The sequence below is a fragment of the Dermacentor variabilis genome, chromosome 1 (assembly GCF_050947875.1).
Source record: "Dermacentor variabilis isolate Ectoservices chromosome 1, ASM5094787v1, whole genome shotgun sequence".
Taxonomy (NCBI): Eukaryota; Metazoa; Arthropoda; class Arachnida; order Ixodida; family Ixodidae; genus Dermacentor; species Dermacentor variabilis.
In genome coordinates, this window is record NC_134568.1 from 212,169,402 (window position 1) to 212,192,344 (window position 22,943).

Sequence of the window (22,943 nt, forward strand, 5' to 3'; positions counted from 1 at the left end):
TGCCAAAAGAGTGGAAAAACGCTAGTGCCGCTCCTAAAAGCAGGTAAACCCCTTACATCGCCGAGCAGCTACAGACCCATTGCCTTGACAAGCTGTTTCGTAAAATCATACGAAAACGTCGTAAACATGGAGGAAGGAAACAAGAGGAGGGAGCATACCGCAACGCGACTGAAACCGAAATCTGCTGGGCCACGAGTAGCCCAACCCGTTATTGCACGTCAAAGTGTGCGGTTGGTTTTAGTGTTCCCATTCTGCAGGCAGAGCCACGGCAGGGCAGCTGAACAAGCGTACACCGAGTAAAAACTACTGACAATAGCTACTGGGAACCAAACGTATCAGGAAATCTCAATTCTTGTTCCGTGATCTCGACGCAAGTGGCCACGTGTTGGACCACCACTGTGGCTTCACGGAGCGTCGGCTTGCCAAGGCTGGCTGCGTGACGTAATGCTCCCTCCTATATTTTCTTTCCTCCGTGGTCATATAGGCGAGATGGTTATCATTAACTATAGACACACGGAACTTAATTGATTTTCTTCACTGCGGATATAAAGAAAGACTGTTCAACGACTGACCACCTCGTCCGACTTGAACATGAAATACGTGAAGCATCCTTACACAAACAGCACTGCCACACAGTTTTCTTCGATCGAAAAAAAGTGTGACACCACTTGGAGATTTGAAGTATTACGCGACCTCGCTGCATTAGGAATCCGTGGCAAAGTGCTGAACTGTCTCGCTGAGTTCATGTCAAACGGAACATTCCAAGTACGTCTCGGCACTCTGCTCTCGCGCATATTTATCCAGGAAAACGGCGTGCCATAAGGTTGCATACTTAGCACAACACTCTTTATAGTAAAATTTTATAGTAATTACGAACTCCATTAACAAAGTCATTCCCTCCTCTGTTATGCACTCTATATACGCCAACGATCTGCAAATAGCGTGTCGCGCCTCAAATTTACCAACATGTGAAAGGCAGCTCCAGATTACAGTAAGTAAATGAATACAACGGGCTGACAAAAATGGCTTCCTCTTTTCGACCCAAAAAACAGTTAGTGCTATTTTCGCAAAAACGAGATTACACTTTACCCAGTCGAATCTAAATTCTTGGGAGTAATCTTTCATAAAAAAACTAAATTTCCTGGCCCACATAGAGACAACAAAAATGAAGGCAAATAAAGCGTTGAATCTTGGCAGCAGCTCCTGTGTCAAGAAATAAAACGCTCAGTTGTTAGTGCGCCTACGTGGTTGTCCAGTGTCGTCTTCCTTCGTCCGTCGTTTTATTTGGCGCCTTCGTCGTAATCATGCATAACAGACTCGCCCACCAGCACGTGCTCAGTGTTTTAGGCGTTGTTCACGATGCCGGGGTTTTGAGTGCCGGCAGCATTCCGAACGGGAGCGCGGTATGCAAAGGAAGCATGCGTGCCGAGATTTTGGACATGTGGTAGGATTCTGCGTTCGATACGACGTACCACGTACCTGTCGTGCCAACAACCGTAACCGTTTCCGTTAGGTGCTAACGGGTTCCATCAGGTTCGGAGAGCGGGAGCGGTCATGTTTCCGATGCTCCTTATCGGACACCGTGTCGTACAACGTGTCTCCCGCTCCACAGCGAATCAGAATTCATCCGAAACCACCGACCGTGGTGCTTCGGACGCGCAGTTGCCTAATGAGAAATGTCAACTAAAGAAACGCGCAGAAACTCCTCTGGGAGTTGTCTAAGTATGCGTAAGCATTGTGCAACTTGCTGATCTGCACGCAGCCCGGTGTCAGTATCAATGTTATGGGACTTGATTCGACGAGCATAAACCGTTATCAACCCTCATTGATCGTTATGAACCTTATCGAAGATGATCCGACACTTATCAACTATTGTCGGTCCTTATCCACCTGGATGTCCAGCGAAGCTGTTGAAAAACCACTACAATTGCTGAGGGGATGTGCAATGCCTTATTGATGGTTTGGATGCCTGTTTCGAGTTTGTTCTTTATTGAAACGTATGCTGTTCTGTGCGTTGTATGGGTGATTTCAATGAATGTATGCAGTGTTCGCTTCACTTAATTTGCTGAGCGCTTGTAACCTCTGCCTTACGTGGGTATGAGCCATTGCATTTTTTGCTTGCTTACGGTGGTATGAGCCATTGATTACGGGGGTAGGAGCTATTGCATTTGACTTAAGTGACGGACGCACAAATTTCTCGTGGGGTAGGCATAGAATTGCTTACGCATCTAAAACGTCGTCGAAAAGACAACGAAGTGCGTGAACGACAACTTATTAGGGAGTTTTAGAATAGGGGCCCCAATAGTTTGGGGCCCCAAAGAGCTTTTCGGGTGTTAGCGTTGGGGCACGTAGGAGTGAAGAGTTTTAGAATAGGGTTTTACGTTTGCGGATAGCGTCTTGCGCTGACAGCGCCACTATGGCGTCAAAGAAAAGCTATTAGGAATAATTCAATAAAATATACCATTTTATGATAGGAATAATAATTTTGGGTTTGGTGTATTCGCCTTTAATTACAACTTAGAGGTTATTCTGTAAGCAGCAAACAATTAGTTGCGCTTAGTTTTGAGCAAATCAACTTTACTAGCCTTCACCAGCCAAGCTTAGCCGTGTTAGGCCTACGAGCCATAAAATCCACAATCGAATTCAAAATCAGCGGTGTCTAATGAGTCAATCTTCATAACACACGCTAGTTGAGAGAAAGCGATAACCGCAGTCACTTCTCCTAGCTTGCGAACTTCACGCGTTACCGCGAATCGAACCCAGTTTAGTGCTAGGTTAGAGCCGTCGCTTCGATGGGTGCCACCATGTTTGCCGACGCAAAACTTTTGGGGCCGCTATTTGGGCTCCCGCTAAATCGGTGAAATAGCGTTCCCAACGCAAAACCCAAAAGCAGTTTGCGTCTTGCGCATGCGCAGTGGCTTCGACGCTATTTCTTTGGGGCCCCAAAACGTTTGGGGCCCCTATTCTAAAACTCTCTATTACTCCTACTGATTACTACCACTGTATTGTGGGGCAGGTGTATTCCTCGAAAAGGGCACGAACACGTCCGTCACTGAGTGTTCCTGATTTTCCGCGGCCCTTCGTAATAGTGGCACGCATCCGCCGCGGTAGCCCATTGGCTATGTGGCGTTGCGCTGCTGAGCTCGAGGTCGCTGTTTGGATGCCGGCCGCGGCGCAGCGGCCGCCTTCCGATGGAGGAGTGGGCGAAGTGCGAAAACGCTAATGTGCATTGGGTGCACATTAAAGAACGCCAGATGGTCAAAATTATTTCGGAGTCCCCCACTACGGGTGTGCCTCATAATCAGATCGGTGTTTTGGCACGTAAAACCCCCGAATTAAGAAAGAAAAAAATATTGTTACTGAAACAACGAAACGATGGGCCACGACGAATGGTTCCAAGTCGAGGCTCCGAGTCTACTGCAGGGGAAGGCGATTGTGGCGCGCGAGCTGCCGTGATCGCCCTCCGCGCGGCACGCTCTTGCGTGTATGTGTGCCTTCCGCTCTCCGTGTGCGGGCCGCTGGGTCCGGTGTCTGGACGTGCGGCCGATCGTTGCCATCGACCATTTTGCCTGCCGTCTGTTCTCGTCGTTCCTGCAAGCCTGGTGGCAGCGGCCCCCACACAATGCCCCCCTCCGGCCTCCAATTTTTCCCTAGGCCACAGCAACGTTCTGGTTGCCTGCGGTCGCGCTGGGACTCGAACGCATTGACACGGCCACGTCACCCTGCTTTGCTCGCGCTGTTGGAAGAGTTGACGTCGAGGACGACGCGTTCCTCGTCTCCCGAACGCCTGTCGGTTCACGCCGGGGCCGCGGCTCGATTAAGGCGGGTGGATTTTTAATAGGGGCGGTATGGAGTACTAGCGTCCCTCTTATTATTTTTTTGCCCACTGTACCTGCAACTTCGTTCTGTTTTCTTGCAATTCTTTATCCTTTAGTTTTGCGTTTTGACGTTGGCTCGCACTCCGTCACACCATATTTGTTGTCTGAACCGGCCACTCGGTGCGACAGATAAGAAAACAATGGAATCGAAGGAAATACGTTTCGAAACGCGACTTTAGGAAAAGTTCTCTGTACAGCAGATGGCGACGAGGTAGGATTACACTGGAGCGAAAGAGAAACCGCTCTCTCTGTTTGATTAACTGATTGATCGTTGCTCGGGAGTTTAACGTCCACAAGGAGGGCTTCGAGTCATGAGACACGCCTTATATATAGTGCAGGGCTGCTGGTTAATTTGGTCCCTTTGGGTTCGTTTACGTGCGTCAAAATATAAGCCGACGAGCGTAATTGCATTCCTTCCAAATGGAATGCAGTCGACAATCGCACTCGCACTCTTCAATGTGGCTATTTGTATAAAAGAGCCAGTTTTCTTTCGATGTCACACGGACATTACTTTGTGCACCAAATAGTGGGAAATTTATGTTCGTGACTGGACAAGTGATCGCTATATACAAGAAGTATCTACAAGTATTTCTGAAGCGCGCTTTGATTTGACGTGAGAAAGTTCGTAAATGAGTTGGCTGCGGAACTCGAATGAGTTCCAGTTTGTGTTGTCATAAATATTTAATGTTGGACTTGACAGGAAACGGTGGCGCTATAATGATCTACTCTATTCTTATACGAACAGAGCGCTGCATGTGTCGTGCTTAAACTGCTGATCTGATTTGAAACGGCGGAACACAGTCCATCAATGTTTGCCTATGCGAAATGTCACGTACTTCGGTTTACAACGCTTTCCCGGCAGGGAAATATTGGCGTGTTTTCGGGGGCTTTCTGTTTATTTCAGTGTTTGTCCAGCCGATGTTGGCTTTAGTCGTAGCGTTGTTTTGGTCGTTCTCTGGCGGCGTCAGACGTTCCCGGCATGTTATTGACTTGAAAGATAAGAAAGGCTGTCAATTCGAGTGCAGCACACTATTGTTGTGCTGTCTCTAGTATATAATCTCTGCCATGTAGTGGCGACGTTCCTGCAACATTTCTTTGTCCTGGGAGTGACATGTCCATAGAGCCAATGAGGACAATTTTTCTTTTGTCAGAAGCGCCTTGTGGCTGCGTACGTATAAAGCCTGTCAAATATAGTATACTTATCGATCTTTTGGTTTCATGGCTTCCTCATAACTATATTTCGTTTGTCCGTACTTAGTAAGAAGTTATAGTTGTTTTTGTTTTAGAACAAAATAACTTTGGAAGCTCCGGATGTAGCGCAAAACGCATTGTGCCACATCCACGGCACTCCGTAAGACCAGCATATGGCCGTGCTCGTTTGTCACGCGTCGTTTTGTGCTCGCCGCACTGCGCTCATTCTGCTGGCGCTGTCGGTCGCTTTGCAGAAATCTCTCTCGCGCTATGACTGTGCACCTCATTGTATTGCATTTGCAGGCGCGCGCATGTCTTCTTCTTTCAGTTTCCAGCACAGCGTCATTGGCGGTGCGCGTAAATATATAGTCAATAACACGACACATCTGTCGTTTGTAATAACATTTTTATTTCTACGTGCGAGAATGCGCAGCCCTATGTACAATTGTCATTGTGGAAATGTCACTACACACCTGCAGTTCGGGGAAACACTGAAGAAATGCCTCTTGCGACGCTGTCGCACTACTTTGCGCTACAGTATACGCATGATAAGTATGTCCGTGGTGATACAAAGATGGTCGAACTGCACTGTGTAAGTTTTGGTAATTGATCCGGCACAGAAACATTGAACGCGGAACTTTAGCGATAAAGCGAATCGTCTGCGTCGTCGCCCACGTCGTTTTCTGCTGCCTGCTCTGCCCTTGCGATATACATCGCCGCGTAACCGCCTCGCTCCGTTGTGGAAAATGCTGCCGGTGCGCTAGCGCACCTAATGCCTCCCACGACCCAGTTCAAAAGACCAGCACTTACGGCTGCGACTTCTTTGTGTTACATGTCGGCAAGCAAAACTAAAGCGTCCAAGTATTAAAATGTTGCATAAGAAGAATACGGTAAATAGGCTTGAGCTTGCCTCTGGATAGAGGTGCTGCCGTAGTTCGATCGTGCTGCCATCATCGGTGCGGCCGCGAAACTCGACATGTTTCTGCCCTTTTACTATCGCCGCGATAAGTTTGAATGCCTCCCTGCGTTATTGTTTGTAGTTTTCTGAGCCTGTTTTCGGTGCGCGCGTCGGCGACAGTCCCACACTGTCAAAACAAACTGGGCCCGGATTGGAGGCACTTGGGTTGCGTAATTTCTGTTACTCTGGCGATTGCTTGGCGATTCACTATCGTCTTCGTGATTGGCGACGTTCTTGTGCCGTCCTGCTCAGTGGCTATGGTGTTGGGCTGCTGAGCACGAGGTCGCGGGATCGAATCCCGGCCACGGCGGCCGCATTTCGATGGGGGCGAAATGCGAAAACACCCGTGTGCTTAGATTTAGGTGCACGTTAAAGAACCCCAGGTGGTCAAAATTTCCGGAGTCCTCCACTACGGCGAGCCTCATAATCAGAAAGTGGTTTTGGCACGTAAAACCCCAAATATTATTATTATTATTCTTGTGCCGTCCAGTCGCAACGCTCAAATACGTAACACATCTTGTGATTCTATGGCTTAGTTGCCCATCCCCTGTTCCCTCCCACTTTGCTCGTTTTTCACTTATACTTTCCGTACAGAAAACGTTACGTTTGGTGACAGTATGTACCAGTTCGCTGCTATCAGAGCGTTACATTACAGGAAAGTCGGTTGAAATCGCTGACAGCGAAGCGCCACCGCGTGCCGCGTGTAGACTATCTCCATTAAAGCAGCGATGGTGCTGCCATCTCTAGTTTGATGTCGCACAAGGAGCGTGCCGGGCGCCGTGGCCTCTGTATATAATGAAAGAAAGAAGGGGAGGAAAAAAAAAAACTATGTTGGAGTTTGTCGAGCAAGCCTGGCTTTGTTCTTCAGATTATTTTTTTCCTTTTGCGGATGCGCAAGAGTAACGGTTGAAGAGCTTGCTTCAGCCACTGTTTGGTGAACGTCGTCTAATTGGCGCCATAATTAAACCTAAGAAGCTGGCAAGACGCTTACTAATGAAGATAGAGCGAAGGAGCGATTCGTGGCGTTGCCGTGTCATGATCGCCTCGTTGCCGCATCGCGCGGGTTGGGGAGAAGTATTGAGTGACCTCAGTTCCGTGGCTTCTTACTTAACGCCCGTTCACGTCTTCTCGTTTTCTTTTTTCCAGATGATTGCGTGAGGGACCACGGGCAACTGCTTCCACGATATTGGATCCCGGGCTGAGCTCGTCGTTTTGCCACCCTCTCCATGTGGCCGCCCGCGCATGGGATACCCTTCCCACTGGACAGGTACGGGGAGTTTCGACTCGGTTTCACCTCTTGTCAGCTGTCCGTGGGCGCACCTTCTTGTGCGGAGAATGTGCGGCCATTTGCTTACAGCTGCGCCGCCCTATATTGCGCCGCTCTTGTGGTCGGAGCGTACGAGACGTGAATTACGTGTGGACCGTCGCCACCTGGCGCCCAGCCATCGTAGTTGCTTTGTAAAGAAAGTTTGATGAAACTCAAGCACGCACGACACGTAGCATGCAGACAGCAGAGTTTCTGTCGCCTGCACTTCCCGCCATGCACCTGTTCTTCTTTCTGACCTTTTTTGCGTCGCGCTACCCATGCACTTGAATCACGCGTAGTTCTTTCCTCGCTATACCCGTCGTGGTGGCTGTGGTGTTGCGCTGCGAAGCACGCGTGGCGGCCGGCCGCATTTCGATGGAGGCGAAATGCGAAACTGCAGTGTTCCGTGTGTTAAGGGCACGTTAAAGATCCCCTGGTGGTCACAATTAATCTGCAGTCCACTGCTGTGGCGTGCCTCGTAATCAAATCGTGGTTCTGGCACGTAAAATCGCGGAATTCATTCATTCTTTACTCGCCTCTTTTTGCTGCAGCGTTCGGTTAAAGTTACGCGAGTGAAACCCGTGCGACTAAACTGCAATTTCCGTATTAGTTCAGTTTTGAGGTGTAACTTGGGGCCGTAATTTCTCATGTTCAGTTTCTCATATTCAGTTTGATTTCTCGTGACTCAGATGGCGCTGCGCCACCGTTATAGAACGTTACGAAATACGGGCCTTATAGCTGTACTCGATAGCTCAAGCTATACAGCAGCACGTGTGTCTGTATGTCACCCGATTTGTTGGTTCTGCGCGCTCTTTTCCGCGTTCATGCGACTGCTGGTTTTTTTTTTTTTTTTCCAACGTGGGCCAAATTTCTCGACGCGGCTGGTTGAGGGCGGTCGCGAGTTGTTACGTCATACATCACTTAGGCAACAGAGTCAATTTCGACGCGGTGCTTCGGGCAGCTAAGCTCTGAAGGAAGCACGTTTCATCAAGCGACAACGTGAACTCGAGGAGACGCTATAGTGTATCTTATGTTTTAATCTCCCCGAAGCAGAGGAGCCCGCGAGGGAGGACGGGCGGTGTCGGGTTGGAATCTTGATCGGCTGGCGTGAACCAAGATCGAAGGCCGGAATATGTGGAGACGATAGCCGCGCCCTGGAATTCAAACGGTTCGCGAAAGCGGTGCGCGCGCTGTCCGAGCGAAATCTCGCCGAGTCTGCAGAGATCGAGGAGCTGTCGCGCGGCGCGCTTGTCGTCGGGCAGTCGACGTCCTTTCGCTCCGGGGTCGCGCCGACTCGCGTCCGCTCGACCGGAATCGAAATGGACCCCGTGAAATTCCGCGACGACAGCGCGGGCCGTGCGTTTTCGGCGATGGTCCTCCGCGTCACGAAAACGGTGCAGCTCCTGTCAACCGTAACGAGGCGTTGAATGGGTGAAGCTGTTTGTGCGTAAGAACGATTTGTAGGTATTAGCGTGAAACAGCAGCAGTCACGGTATGTTCTCCGTACGTTAGGCACCGACGAACGGGAAGCTACGGGAGATTTAACCCCGTCCCGATGCGGGAGCGTGCGCAGGAGTGTCATAGCTGTTTGGCTGCTCGCGCACTGGCGCTTCACCCGCACGGAGAGCTGGATTTTCGCTCTAGCTTTACCGTCACCTTCAGCGCCCGTCCCAGATGCCAGCTTGCTACACGCGCGCTATAGTTAATCCGCACTGCGTATGCGCGGGCAGGAGTGCTAATGGCGGGACGTTAACGCTATACGCGAAAACGTTCTGCAAGCTATTATCTACGTGCGAACAGCTTTGAGAACGCACCCTGTGGTTTTGTCTGGCGACAACTCCAGCTTCGACAACAGCTGAGCTGATTCAATGAGCCTTCTGAAGGAGTGACGGCGTTGAGGACATCTAGTGCCTCAGGAGCTCACCCTGATGGATGGCCGCGCTTTGTAAGACTGTTGCGCCGTAGGGATGGTGGAAAACATATTTAAGCCTGGACTAATTGTTCGTGTGTCTTCGGGATAAAATAGACTCTCATTAAAGGGCGTAAGCCTCTGGCGTCGCCTAATTTCGCTATGTAATAATAATAATAATAATAATAATAATAATAATAATAATAATAATAATAATAATAATAATTGCTTTTGTCGCATGCACATCCTAGCCGGATGGCGTTGAGGGGCCTGGAAATCCAATTGACCATTGCTTGAGATTATATTGTCAAACGAACGTCGCCAGGGACCCAAACTCCTCTCCGCACGCAACGCGCTACCTCACTTGTGTCCCCATACCGCTCTGTTTTTCTTGCCTTTCGCTTTGAGTATACTCGTTCACGCTTTTCGTGTATATATTCCCCTCTTTAATCCATAGTCTTACGTAGGTATTTCTATTCAACCCTCAGTATTTTCGTTACTATGTGTTGTGGCCGTTTGATCACACGCGTCATTAAGCAGCACCCGCAGATCTGTGGGCGCTCTTCTAGCTTCGGGAAGTTTCGTACATCATTGGGCCAGACCGTTTTCTTAGTGTGCGATGCCAGGGATGCACTGCGATCCAGGCTAAAGCGGGCGTCTCTTCCGCGTGCTGTCACTGCGTTCGAGGGAAGACAAAAACAGGGTCGTCTCGCGTTGATGTCGTGTCCGTGCTGCCACGGTTTAAACGTTAGCGAATGCCACTGTTCTGTTCAAGTCCTTTATCAGCAACATAGAAAAGTTTGTAAACTGCGGTAAAGTTGGTTTACTTGCCGACGACATTGTCCTCAAAGCACTTGAACCGTTCAAATGTAGACGCAGCGGATGCGACGGCCCTGTTTGGTTAGCGGTGGTTGTCGCGTCTCTCATTCCGATGCACCGAGACAGGTCGCGTAACATGCTGCGACTCAAGTTGGGTTACAAAGAGAGAGACTAAATCTATACTATTGTTCTTAATCTGGCACCGCTACCGCTTTGGACGAACACTACGTTCCGCTACGTGTCGTGTATGCCCGCCGGCAGGCACGTGATCTTGCATCTCCCTCCATGATTGGTCTTGGCGAAAAGAGGCAGAATCCTAGAGAATTCCGGCGTCGTACGTGTATGTATGTAGCGCTGCCGCCGTTGTTCCAAGGGAGAAAAAGAAAGAAAGCATGCGTGCTTGAATACAGTTAAATGCACATAGATGAAAAGAGGCAGACACTGCGTGATGTTTCGTATCCGTAAAAAAACGTTCAAGATAGAAGACAGGTGTTTCGGCGACACGATGATAATATACGAGTTACATAGGCGAAAAAGCAATAGCGACTGACACCGGTGGCGAGGAAGAACGCAATTGGCCCAAAAAGTGCCGAGACAATATTGAGGAAAATTATACGAATGTACGGCCAGCAGAATAGCTCGAAATGGACGAGGGAAATGCTGGATTAACACCTGAATCTTATTCGAAAAGGCGTGCGTTTGATCAGGTTAGGATAGGCGAAAATTTCTACGTTTTCTCTTATGGTTATACCTTGCTGTTCGCCATGCGCGGTGCGTGAAGAAATTGGCCGTCAGACTGTTTCTGATACATTAATCGAATGAACGCTTATGCAAACACTTCCTAGCTTATTAATGACTTTCCCTTCTATGATTCGCGGGTCCGGTGTTTTTTTTTTTTTTTGGGAGGGGGGGGGGGCGACTTTTGTTTCACTGAAATCGACTGTGCACATGCAGTCCATACGATGTGAAGGCAAGTGACCACTTGGGGATGCCTTCAGCGTTTCCTTTTATCTGTTTCCACTCTGCTGGCCGTACTCGTAGGATCACGAACCTAGTAGCTAGCAAAGCTTCAGGTTCTTTTAATAGACAAATATCTCCGCCGATAGTCTGAGCAAGGCGTGGATAATGCGAAGTGGAAGGCCGAAGTGTGTCTCTTGTACGCACGCGCGAACACTTGCTTTAGTGACGAGTATTGCGCGCCTCGATCGTTTCGGGTAGTGCCGCTGAGTCTTATTGTAGAGAACAGAGCTGTTAGGCAGAGTTTAGTTTCCCCGACTGACCGAATCGAGCACTTATTAACGCAGCAGCCATGCGACGACCACACTTTTATTGGAGCCAAACGGTAACGTGCGCCTGCCTGTAAGCAACTGGGTGATGAGAAGTACATAAAGCTATAAGCATCAGCTTGCAACAGACGGCAGCCAGTGCGCGTTTTATTCGTTCCACAATCTCATTGCCGTGACTTTTCAGTCACCGCTGGGCTCAAGTGAGAGTTACATTGCTCTCATATTCCGCTGGAGCAATTCAGTTTGTTCTTGGAACCATGCTCGCTTTCTTCTATATAGTTGTGGCAGTGTTATGCCGAAAGCGTATGCGAAAAGCTAGCTCTGGGATTGTATATTGCGACAGAGAAAGGGCGCAGTGTAGGAACGTTGTTCCTGTTCAGTATGAATGTGTCTATCGCACATCTTTTGACGGGAAACGTCCTTAAAGGCGGTCAGAGGGGATCGCTTGCTGAAACCGCGTGTAACGAAAACGTTTGATTAACATTATTGCTGATATCATTGCAACCGTACTAGCCACGCGCCTTACTTTGGTATCGCTGTGTAGAGAAAAGAAGCCATTACTAGATTATGCGTGCATCGCGTGTACAGATGGCGGCGTGGTTCTGCATGCTTGACGCGATCGGAGCTCAATTTAGCCTCTCGCTCGAAGTTCAGACAGAGAGAGAGAGAAAAAAAAATATTAGGCGGCGGCTGCGTATGGCGCGTCTGAGCACGGCCACGCGGGCCCTCTCTTGAAAGCTATCTGCGACGGGTACAGTCTATGTGCGCCGAGGGCTTACAGCTCCGTGTGCGCTGTGTTCTCGCCGCTTAGTTCGCGTTGAAGCGAAATGCAGCACCCAGGTCGATTCGCTCGCTTCTTCTGCCGCTTTTACTCACGCCAGCGTTTTGACAACGAGTGTCCGCGGTCATCGAGCGAGATGTGTTCGTTTGCCTGTGCGCGCGTGACACCATGCTTGTTAGTTTAGTTGGTAAGCGAATGTCTACAAGTTCATACGGCCGATAAAACTACTACCCTGACTTACAGCTGTCTGATAATTTGCTACCGCAATTGGTGCTTCGCCTTTCGGGCGAAACAGCGACTTTGTAACTCTCATTCCTTTTTTTCCCCCGCTAGTGAAATGAAGTGGCCGCTGCTTCCAACGCTCTCCTTTAGGACCCCCATGCATTTGATCGGCTTCAGTCTTTCGCTGTTTTGTCTCTTTGCTCTGCAGCGCTTCGTTGTTGGCCGTCTACACGGTTTTACGGTTTCACGGTGTACGCAAATTTAGTTGCCAATATTAGACCATATTGATCGCGCAACGCGTGTACTATCAGCTAAATTGAAAGGCGGACAATTCCAAAACTATACTCCATTGCGTTCCGTTTCCAGGTTCACCTGCATTTGTAACAACAGCATAATTAAGACTCCGAAACGTACACTTGGGACTGCGTGCTCCATGCTTAGATATCGGCTACAGAGCGATTGGACGTTGTAGTTTCACGTAAATACATGTAACAGGTGTCGGAATCAGTTATTTCCTGTACGCGTTTTAATTTATGTTATGGTACGTTTTGTTAATTTCTCGCTTGTCTTGCCGACATCATTCGGTGCTTTATTATGATGGTATATATGTATAGCTTGCGACTTAGCTCGCAAAGCAGTTGGCAAGCGAGATTTATTCTTAAAGCGCAGCGCGGTGTGGTTGGTGGCTTCGGCATCGGGGCACTATATATGCTTAGACCGGCTGTGGTAAGGCGGCGCGGCGCGCTCTCCTGTGTCCGGTGTGACTCTCCAACAGTGGCTACAGCGGCACGTTCCGTACATCGGGGCCGAACTCTGCAGCAGCCGCTGCTGTGCTGCGCGTGTCGTGTCGGAGGGCCGATTTTAGATGACGGGCATGTGCTCTGCTTCCGAAAGACTTCCGGGACATTGTTTGCTTTTTTCGCACCAGCAGAGGCGGGTTTGCGGCGCAGCCAGTGTCCCAAATATAGGACGAGGCGGCGGCACGCTCCACCAGCCGTGGCGGGCAAGGCTGCTTGCCGTCCGTATAGTATGCGCGCGCGCAGCGCGATTCCCACGAAACGCGCAAGCAGCTATTTGATGTCTAAAAGATGTCTTGAACGGGTAATTCAAAAGCCTAGTAGCTGTCTTGATCAAGACATTTTGTAGCCATGGACGTCTAGAAGTACTTCAGTAATCCCTGCTAACGTTACGCTAAAAGTTGGCTAATGGACAGCTTGACAAGAGCAACTGAAGACTTTTATTAGACATTCCCTCAAATTTTTGCGGCAGCTGTTACAGTAACAGGACGTTTGCCCACAGTTACAATTTATTTTAAACGATGCATGGACATGAGAAAAAAAAGTTTATATTGTCGGATAGAGTGATGCAGTGGTAGTTTTTCCAGATGTGAACCATGGGAATAGTGTAGTACAGCCTCATTGGTCAATTTGTGCTTTTTAATTAGACCAATCAATTGAATGCCACCTGTCAGAATTATTTTGCAAATAAAACAAGATCTGTATTGTATGCTGATATAATTCCAATGTTCACTTATTGACCTAAACAAGAACATCTCTGCGTGAAACACGTCATTATTGACAAAACTTCGCCCTGCTGGGTCTCCACCAAATTGAAATAGTTTCTAGCAAAGAAAAATTTGGCCAGTGATGCTGCAGTTCAGGCAAAAATTACATCCTTGTTTCAGCTAGAGGTGGCACAATAGCCTTACACCAGTATACGAAACAGAACAATGTGCTGCAATGAGTTAAGAAATAAAGGATAGTACACATCTGGAAAAACACTCTGCGAACCACTCTAACTAGCAATATAAATATATTGTTTCTGATGTCCATGCTTCATTTAAAAGTAAATTGTAACTTACTTTCTGGGTGCCTCTTGTAAGGTAACGCCACATGCTTGCACAGCATCACGCAGAAATAATGGCGAGTTCTTCGGCATACCATCCATTAGTGAATTCCTTGTACAAGAACTGAAAGATAAATCATAATATGCTGTTATTTTTTTTCATAAACTGTATGATGAGCTTTTCATGCATAAAAGGTGATTGCAAGCGAAAATGCAGCAAGGCATCAACTTCACACCATGTCACATACTCATACTTTATTACCTAATAAATTGGAAAAAATGCAGAAAGTGTAATTAACAAGAGTGACAAATAGCAGCAAAGGTGATCATGGATAAATCTTGATGATTGCCACCGTTGCCAGAGTAGGCCAGCCTTCGTAGGAGAGCACTGGCTGCCCACAAAAGCTTGCTGTCACAGGGCACGCATGACGGTTCTTGTAGACATAGGAAAGCAATACCTGCACAGAACAGGAAAAAAAGGGCAAGGGAAGAAATGGGAATGTTGAAATTAGAACTTCAATTAGCAATATGTTCTAAGTAAGAAGTTTGGCTCACATTAAAAATTAATTTAAGCACTCCTTTCTCTTAAACTACAGGTATCTTAAGGTATGTATGCGATGATGTTTAAAATGACTAGTATATTTGCTATCATAAGAAGCCAACAAACACTGACACCAAGGACAACATAGGGGAAATTACTTGTGCTTAATAAATTAAATAAAGAAACGATAAATTAATGGAAATTAAAGTGGATGAAAAAACACGTTGCCGCAGGTGGGAACTGAACCCACAACCTTCGCATTTCGCGTGCTATGCTCTACCAATTGAGCTACAGCGGCGTCGTTTTCCCATCCACTTTCTTGGGTATTTATGTGTCCTAGTAGAACGCTGGGAGTGTTAGCCAGCGCCACAACTCAGAGACCTTGTTCCCGGCATATAGTCATTAAGTTGAATAGCAGAGTCAAAGTCAGCCTTTAATTTATTGTATGGTGTTTTGTGGCTAAAAAGCCACTTATCAACTTGTCAAACAAGTCTGAGAAGCTTCCTGCAAAATATAATAAGTTTAAAACAGTAATTCACTCTGCAGGTAAATGATGTACTAACTTAATTAAAAAGTTAAATAGCGTTTTATATTGTTGAACTAAAAGCAAGTTTGGCATTTTGCGCTGCCTAGCTGGTGCCTTTCTTTCAAACTTAAACATGACACAGTACAGAGCAAGCAGGTAGCATGCAAAGGAAGACTGGTGATAAAGTAGTGTTCCAAAGCAACACTCCTAGCTGGATCAATCACTTTTGTTGATATATTTTCATGTGACCCTAATTGGCTTCGGGCAATACCTCACACAAATGACGCAACACCTTGGACGATGCGTGATACAAAGTTGAAAGTATCTTATGATGTGATCAAACGATAACATTGCCCACTGACTTGGAAGTGTTAACATGCTGTTTGCGTGAGAAAGTGCAAAGTGATTCGTATAGGTGGCAAATTCATCAGTGTATCTATTGCCTCAGGTAATTCTGAGCATCTATGCTGACTTGCAACTGAGAAGCCACTGCACACAAAAAGGTGTATTCAAGTAATGGTCCATGCAGAATAATTGCCCACCTAGTGAAAAGGCAAACGTGGCAGGCTAATGGGCCAGGGCAAATAGATTGATAAATTCTGATAACACCTCCAATGATATTATTGAAATAGGTGATAAAAAAACAGCACAGGTAAAATTGCAGTTATGATAAATTTTTAAAAGTACCTCTGCAAACTGCTGGAACCCTCAGCATCATGCCTGTTCTACACGCACATATGTTGCAGCGCAATCTATATCTCAGACGCAGGCGCCTCCACAGATCACTTTGTGATCTCCTCACAATAAGGTTAAAAAACAGTCTGGCACAAGCTACTTGATGTGATTCATTTTGCAAGCGCCAGCCAAGTGCTGATGGTGGTAGAGCGAAATTGAAGTTTGTCCTTGTATGGAAGCCTTGGCCCATGTTTTATCAATTCTAGCGGCAAAGCACACCTTTTACAGCACACATAAATCTTAAATTAGACTGCTTGCTTATGCTGTACAGTAAGTTCCTGTAAAGAAACTAAATCACACAGAAAACATTTAGAATACCAAATTAGTCAAATACTGGCTTGAATACATTTGTGCATTAGGGAAGCAAGGTGTAATGTACACTGTTGTAGAAAATTTTTACTCATGTATGGAATACTTCTATGACACAACAGAGTTAATTTGTGAGTTCTTACATAGCAATGACTACCTACAGGTAAATTTTGTAAGGCTTAGGGAAACTAATTATTAGTAGAACTGTGTATGTACACTGGCACTGAGAAATTGGTTATAATGGTGGCAGCTTATAATGGACCAGTGCAAAAAAATGGCCGTTTGTGAGACACCAACTAGCTATTTTACCACGAAGCGCTCCCTGGCCTTAACCCATATAAAAAGCACTGGGAGGACCAGAGAGGGTACAGTACATTGGCTTACACTGATCATGATGAGGTCCCGTCATCCAGCTAACGCCAAGGTACAAGAAGGTGTCCAGCCGTCTATAGAGTGAAAGGGACAAAATAAGATAGTATCAAGTCAGTTGAAAGGCAGATATGCAATTACAAATAAGGTGACCCAGTCACAGTCATTCATTAATAAATGCCAAGCTGTGGTGATTTCACTCCCAGATGAAGCACCTACTAGGTTAAAGGTTTTGCTGCTTATTTAGAACAAAACACCCGTGAAATTTGTACATCAGCAGACGATTTAATTTGGAATTGTACAGATGAAGTAAATACTGCAGTTATATTTTTTGTTTTGTAATAAAGTGGGAACGCTACAAACTGCATAGTCACTGACACACACGCGCGCACACGTAAGAACAAAAGGACACAAAATAGGGCGAGTTCAGTCTGGTTCAGCATTACAGCCAGCGCGTCGTCTTCGAATGCACTGCACTCCTTTCGGTTGGCTTGTGCTATGTTAACCACAGGCTAACAAGCAGGGCAAAGTTCTGACTGTTGCGGAAGTGGTGGAGCGCGGTAGTACTGAACGGCTGAACAGAAGCAGAACCCTCGTATAAAAGTAATGACGAAAACTCGCAGGGCAGAAGAGCCCATATATCAAGAATTGTCGCGGGTAACACCTAAATATGTTCGCATTGTTGACGAAAAACTAAGCGCAATGTATTTCACTTACCGGAAAAAGTGTTATCCGAGCGTGCGACGTACAAAGACGCACCGAGACACGAAGGCGGCGAACGCAGATCCCGCCATTGTGGTAGTAAGCCGTCGGCGAAAACACGCAATACAGCCGATGTCACGAAGCACTGATGCAAAACACACGGCACACAGCATCAGCACAGCTAAATGACTCCGGTTAATATCCAGTATAAATGTACAGAACGGCTTAGAATGACGCACAACTGGATAACGAACCGACGACCGAGACATAGCGGGCGGCAGTAACCGTTTTTTCAAACTTCCTGCCTCCCATTGTTTCCAGCACAGAATGAGAAGTCCGACAAATTTGGACCGTGCCGCCGAAGTGATCGCCGCGCGGTGGCTCTGTGACACCGCTATGCAACACCGGCGTTTCGCTCCTGCTGCTGTAAATACCTGCTGCGCGAGCATAGAATGTTTTCCAGGCGTCGTGTGCGCGCCCCGTATGGAAAACAATAACACGCCCATGATTGTTGAAGTTCTGGTGTGAAATTATTTAATATTAAAGCCAAGTAACTTATGTTGCTTCCAACGAGTTCGATTTGTCTGTGGCGTCTTTTATTCGCTAACGCCGACGGCCGACGGTAACCGCACATTTAACACGTCGTTTGGCATTTTATGCACTTTTAGACAAAAAGATCTAGAAAAGTTCTTGAGTTAGACATTCTGAATGCGTTTACCAAAACAGACTCTAGTGACACCAGTGTTTTGCCGCAGATAGAATATATACTAGCATATTCCAAGTGCTGAGGTCATGTTTAGAAGAAATTCTATTTTCAGTCTTATCATAGACCAAGACGTCTATAGCCGTTTGTAGCCGTTTCAAGAAGTTTTTAAGAGGTTCTGTGTTTCGTGGGTTGTGCCGGTCTTCGCGATTGCCCGGCATGTGGTGCGTCCCCTTTCGTTCTTATGGCAGTCTGTACTCGCGTCTCTTACGCGATCACGTTGCATAATTTGCTGCAGAAGTGGCTTCTTGTGGGATTTTACAAAGTGTCGTTGCATGTGCTGGGTGTACTGCATTCGGCACGGCACGTAGTCGTCACCCGCAATTCTGTGCAGGGCTGTGTTGACATCTGCAATACCCGACCGGGGAGCGCGGTGCGTCACTCGTGATGCTTTTTCTGAACGTTTTATTGCAAAGGGACTTGTTTCTCTCTCTCTCTCTCTCTCTCTCTCGCTGATACTTTCGAAACTACCAAGGTTATGCTCGTCTTTTCGCTTCAAAAGGGAATGACCCGCTCGATACGCAGGAGTCGTCAGTGCTTGCATAAGGCGCTGCGAATGTTTCAGCTTCTAACTGCTGCTGACGCCAGCTCCTTGACCTTCGACGGAAGGAAGGCGACACTCTGAAGCAGTCTGCGGACGAATGCCTGTTTTATGACTCGCGTCAAGTTGATAAGCGAATCCTTGCCCTATACGGCAGCGCTAAATCCACAATGCATGGGCTTTCGCCACCGGGTCTAGTCACGCTGAGCGTGTCGTAAACAGTAAATATCGTCTTATAGTAGCCGACTGACCTTTGTGATTTTTTTTCTCTTCTTCTTACCGATACGCTGTGCCGGCAACTTACACATTGAAGCGCGAACGGAGAGAAATTAATCGGGTCCCACATTTTGTAACATTAATTCGATATTTTTATCGTTTTTGCTTACACGTCGCGCCAAATAGCCAATTCAAGCGACGGCGGCGGCGCGTCCGAGTCAATGGCGAACGGCTAAAATAATGGACAGTGAGGCGGAATGTGGAGAGATGTCGCCACAGGACACGCGTCACGCGACCCGCCGTGGTTGCTCAGGGGCTATGGTGTTGGGCTGCTAAGCGCGAGGTCGCGGGATCGAATCCCGGCCACGGCGGCCGCATTTCGATGGGGGCGAAAACACCCGTGTACTTAGATTTAGGTGCGCGTTAAAGAACCCCTGGTCGTCAAAACCTCCGGAGTCCTCCACTACGGCGTGCCTCATAATCAGAAATTGTTTTTGGCACGTAAAACCCCATAATTTTTTAAGCACATTTCACGGTCGCAACTAGATGACAGTTCGACGTGCAATCGTATATACTTTGAATTAAGTCACTGCTCTGCTGCTTGTAATCGCCTTGGTTATGTCTTGATGGCGTTATTGGCACGCGACATTCTCACGCTGCCTGTAACTTTGTGACATGTTTTTTTCCTGGCACATAAAAAGGAGACGCTCGGGCAAAGCACGTCTTTGTAAGACTAGATCCGGTCGTGCACTGCATGTCCTCTTCCTCCTCCGTGAGCCACCGTTGCAAATTGAGGCCAACCGCCGCGGTGGCGTTTTGGTGGCTATGGCGTTTTGCTGCTGAGCACGCCCCCATGGGGTCGATTGCCAGCTGCCGCGGGCGCGTTTCGATATGGGGCCGAATGAAAGATAACGGAGAATTTGATATTTTTATATTTGTAGGTACTCGCCAAAAAAAAAAAAAAAAGGAAACCCCGATGGTCGAAATCAATTATATACACGGCGTATTTCATAGCTCGTCTGCTGCATTTGGACGTTATAACCCATAATGTTTAAATGTAGGCGAACCTGGATAGCAGCAGCAAACACTAGTTTGTTTTCGACTTGCTTGTGTTTATGCTGATACTTCTGCAGCACCGTAAACTCTTTTCCGCAAGATACAAACGATGACTGGTGCTGTCGTGCATGCATAACGTTTCCTGTGTACTCAGTGTCTTCATTGCTCGTTCGGCTGTGCTGTCTGTCGCTGCTGCCAGTGTGGGAAGGTTGAGCGCGAGCTCCCTTCCGGGGTGCTCGTGGGAAAAAACTCGGGGGCGTTGTGGGTGCTCCATACTAGGCCTTGCTCTTAGTTTCGCACTGCCAGAATTTTTGTGATCTGTGCGTGTCTTGAAGATGCCAAGAAGATCGCGGCAGGACTATGGAATGATCATTGACAATATTTCTGTATACGAGCATATAGCGCAGCTGTACATCCTCACTAACTCAGTATGTTGTCATTAACGAGTGTCTGCGCTCGCGTGCTGCGTGCGCCGTGTCTGTGGCTTGTTTTCTTTCCGTCAGCGAGCCATAAATAGCCATCCCCCGTTCGTCGTACATCTGTGCCGACCCTTTGGTTTTCGCCATCGTTTTCCCCGGCCTGGAAAAATTGTAGCTGTGGCGGAAAGCAGTACACTTTGGAGCAGTTCCGTGGTGATTCGTGCGGGTGTGAACTTCTATCATCATCATCATCATCATCATCATCATCACCATCATCATCATCATCATCATCATCATCATCATCATCAGCCTGGTTACGCCCACTGCAGGGCAAAGGCCTCTCCCATACTTCTCCAACAACCCCGGTCATGTACTAATTGTGGCCATGCCGTCCCTGCAAACTTCTTAATCTCATCCGCCCACCTAACTTTCTGCCGTCCCCTGCTACGCTTCCCTTCCCTTGGGATCCAGTCCGTAACCCTTAATGACCATCGGTTATCTTCCCTCCTCATTACATGTCCTGCCCATGCCCATTTCTTCTTGATTTCAACTAAGATGTCATTAACTCGCGTTTGTTCCCTCACCCAATCTGCTCTTTTCTTATCCCTTAACGTTACACCTATCATTCTTCTTTCCATAGCTCGTTGTGTCGTCCTCAATTTGAGTAGAACCCTTTTAGTAAGCCTCCAGGTTTCTGCCCCGTAGGTGAGTACTGGTAAGACACAGCTATTATATACTTTTCTCTTGAGGGATAATGGCAACCTGCTGTTCATGATTTGGGAATGCCTGCCAAACGCACCACAGCCCATTCTTCTATGGCGCCCTCCAAAGTTTTGCAGCACGGTGTAGTTATTCTCAGGAGACGACCGTGTTACGGTAACAAATGTGCAGCACCTTGCAACGTAAACCTCGTTCTCAAGCACAAAGTTCAACTGCACTTGTTTGACATTTGTGAAGTGTCTAAATTGTCGTTATTTCGAAGCACGACGCATTGTGCGTGTTAAGTTCGCGCCTGCGCGTACGATAGCATCCAGATTTTTTTTTTTTAATTCGTGATGCTACCGTAGGCGCATGCCGTAAAACTTAGCCCTGGTTTGTTTGGTACGTCAGTTAACGATGTGCGCCTTTGACATTCATGTGGCTAGTAACAAGGTATCCGTTCGACGTGCCTCGATACGTTCTCGCTTTGTGAAAAAAAAAAAAGCAAGGGCGCTCTGCGTATCGCTGCAGCTTTTTTCAGAAAATAAACGAAGCCATTATATGCACATGACCGCAGCCGACATCTAGTCGGTCTACTGTTACATGTACACGCTTCTTGAAAGTCCCCTGTAGGGCGGCGAGCCCCATGACCATCCATGTCTTTCTAGTTCATGAGTGATCATTATTTTAATATAATGGCCGAAACGGCCCAACTGCAGAACGAAAAACACCGTCTGCATATAAATATCGATTGTGAAACGAAGGCCTCGCCTAGCGATGTCCAGTTCCACCTGTCTTGCGTCAGCCGGTGAGGGCTGGACAATATTTTTTTTTACTATGCCTACACTAACTTACGTCTTGCGTCAGCCGACTCCGTCATATATGCCTACAAATTTTCTAATCTTATCACACCCATTAAAGCTATGCCTATGCCTCCCTCAACTGCAGCAGACTACACTTCTACAGAAGGAAGAACGGGGTGGGATAATAATGACACGCACACGCACGCACACATACACACGCGCACGCACACACACACGCGCGTACACGCACAGGCACGCACGCACATTCACACGCACACGTGTTTTTGGTGGTTGTTCTTGGCTAGATTCGTCACCGACGCCGCCTGCGCGTTCTCAGCGCTTCGGGGTTCCTTCAAAGGCTACGTTGCTGGATCACGCCGTCAGTTGTCACCACCGCGGACGCACAAACGCCTAGCTGACCTCCAGCGTGGAGCCTGTAAAACGCCACGCGTGAACCAAAAGGGAGTTCTAAATTTCGCGTGCGCAAACGGGTTTGGGTACCCAATGGAACCTTTGCGTACGCGATGCGCCTCGCCCGACTTGCGTTCTTTTGTACTCCTCATGGGGTTATCTTTAGTACCTAAATCTAAAGAAGCTCCCTGAACATTGCGCATTACCGGCTGACAGAACCGCGCAAGGAAGTTGTCTATTCGAGCGAGGTATATGCAAGGTAAATTTTAGTTTATAATCATTGATAGTTATAGGTCTCGAACCCACTTCTCACCGGCGACGTGGTCATAGGGCCGCTTCGGGACTCCTATGCGTAGGCTGCGTTGCTGGCTCTTTGACGATGGTGAGAGCCGCGACACGCCGCCGTCGGCTCTCACCATCGCCGCACTAAAGCGGTCGTGGAAGTCTCTTTAACAGTTGCGCTGCAATACAGCCATTACAAACAGACAAGCTTCCACTACAGAGTTCCACAGAGCGAGTAGGATGTGCTGCGCGCAGCTTGCAGGACCTGTCGATCGGCGTATGCATTACCTCAAGAGTCGGACATCCGGTTGGCTCTCCGTGGAGCAATGCATACACATGGCGCGCGCAACGTTTCCATGTTGTTGTTGCTTGTCCT

The 22,943-nt window shown here is 47.7% G+C and overlaps 1 protein-coding gene and 1 long non-coding RNA gene across 4 annotated transcripts in view; one reads left to right on the plus strand and one right to left on the minus strand.

Moving 5' to 3' along the window:
* MYPT-75D (Myosin phosphatase targeting subunit 75D) overlaps positions 1–22,943 on the plus strand; it is a 426,156-nt gene that overhangs the window by 79,538 nt on the left and 323,675 nt on the right. For both annotated transcript variants that reach the window (XM_075704069.1, XM_075704067.1), the window contains exon 2: positions 7,174–7,294. The gene's annotated coding sequence lies outside the window, so the exon portion shown is untranslated. The remainder of the gene's footprint in view (positions 1–7,173; positions 7,295–22,943) is intronic.
* Positions 14,500–22,943, minus strand: part of LOC142592596 (uncharacterized) — a 112,881-nt gene continuing 104,437 nt past the window's right edge. Inside the window, exons 2-3 of one of the 2 annotated variants that reach the window (XR_012830737.1) lie at positions 16,691–16,752; positions 14,500–14,653 (exon numbers count right to left, since the gene is read on the minus strand). This is a non-coding gene — a long non-coding RNA (uncharacterized LOC142592596). Of the gene's footprint in view, positions 14,654–16,690; positions 16,753–22,943 lie in introns of those variants that run through there. The other variant, XR_012830729.1, reaches the window with a different exon arrangement.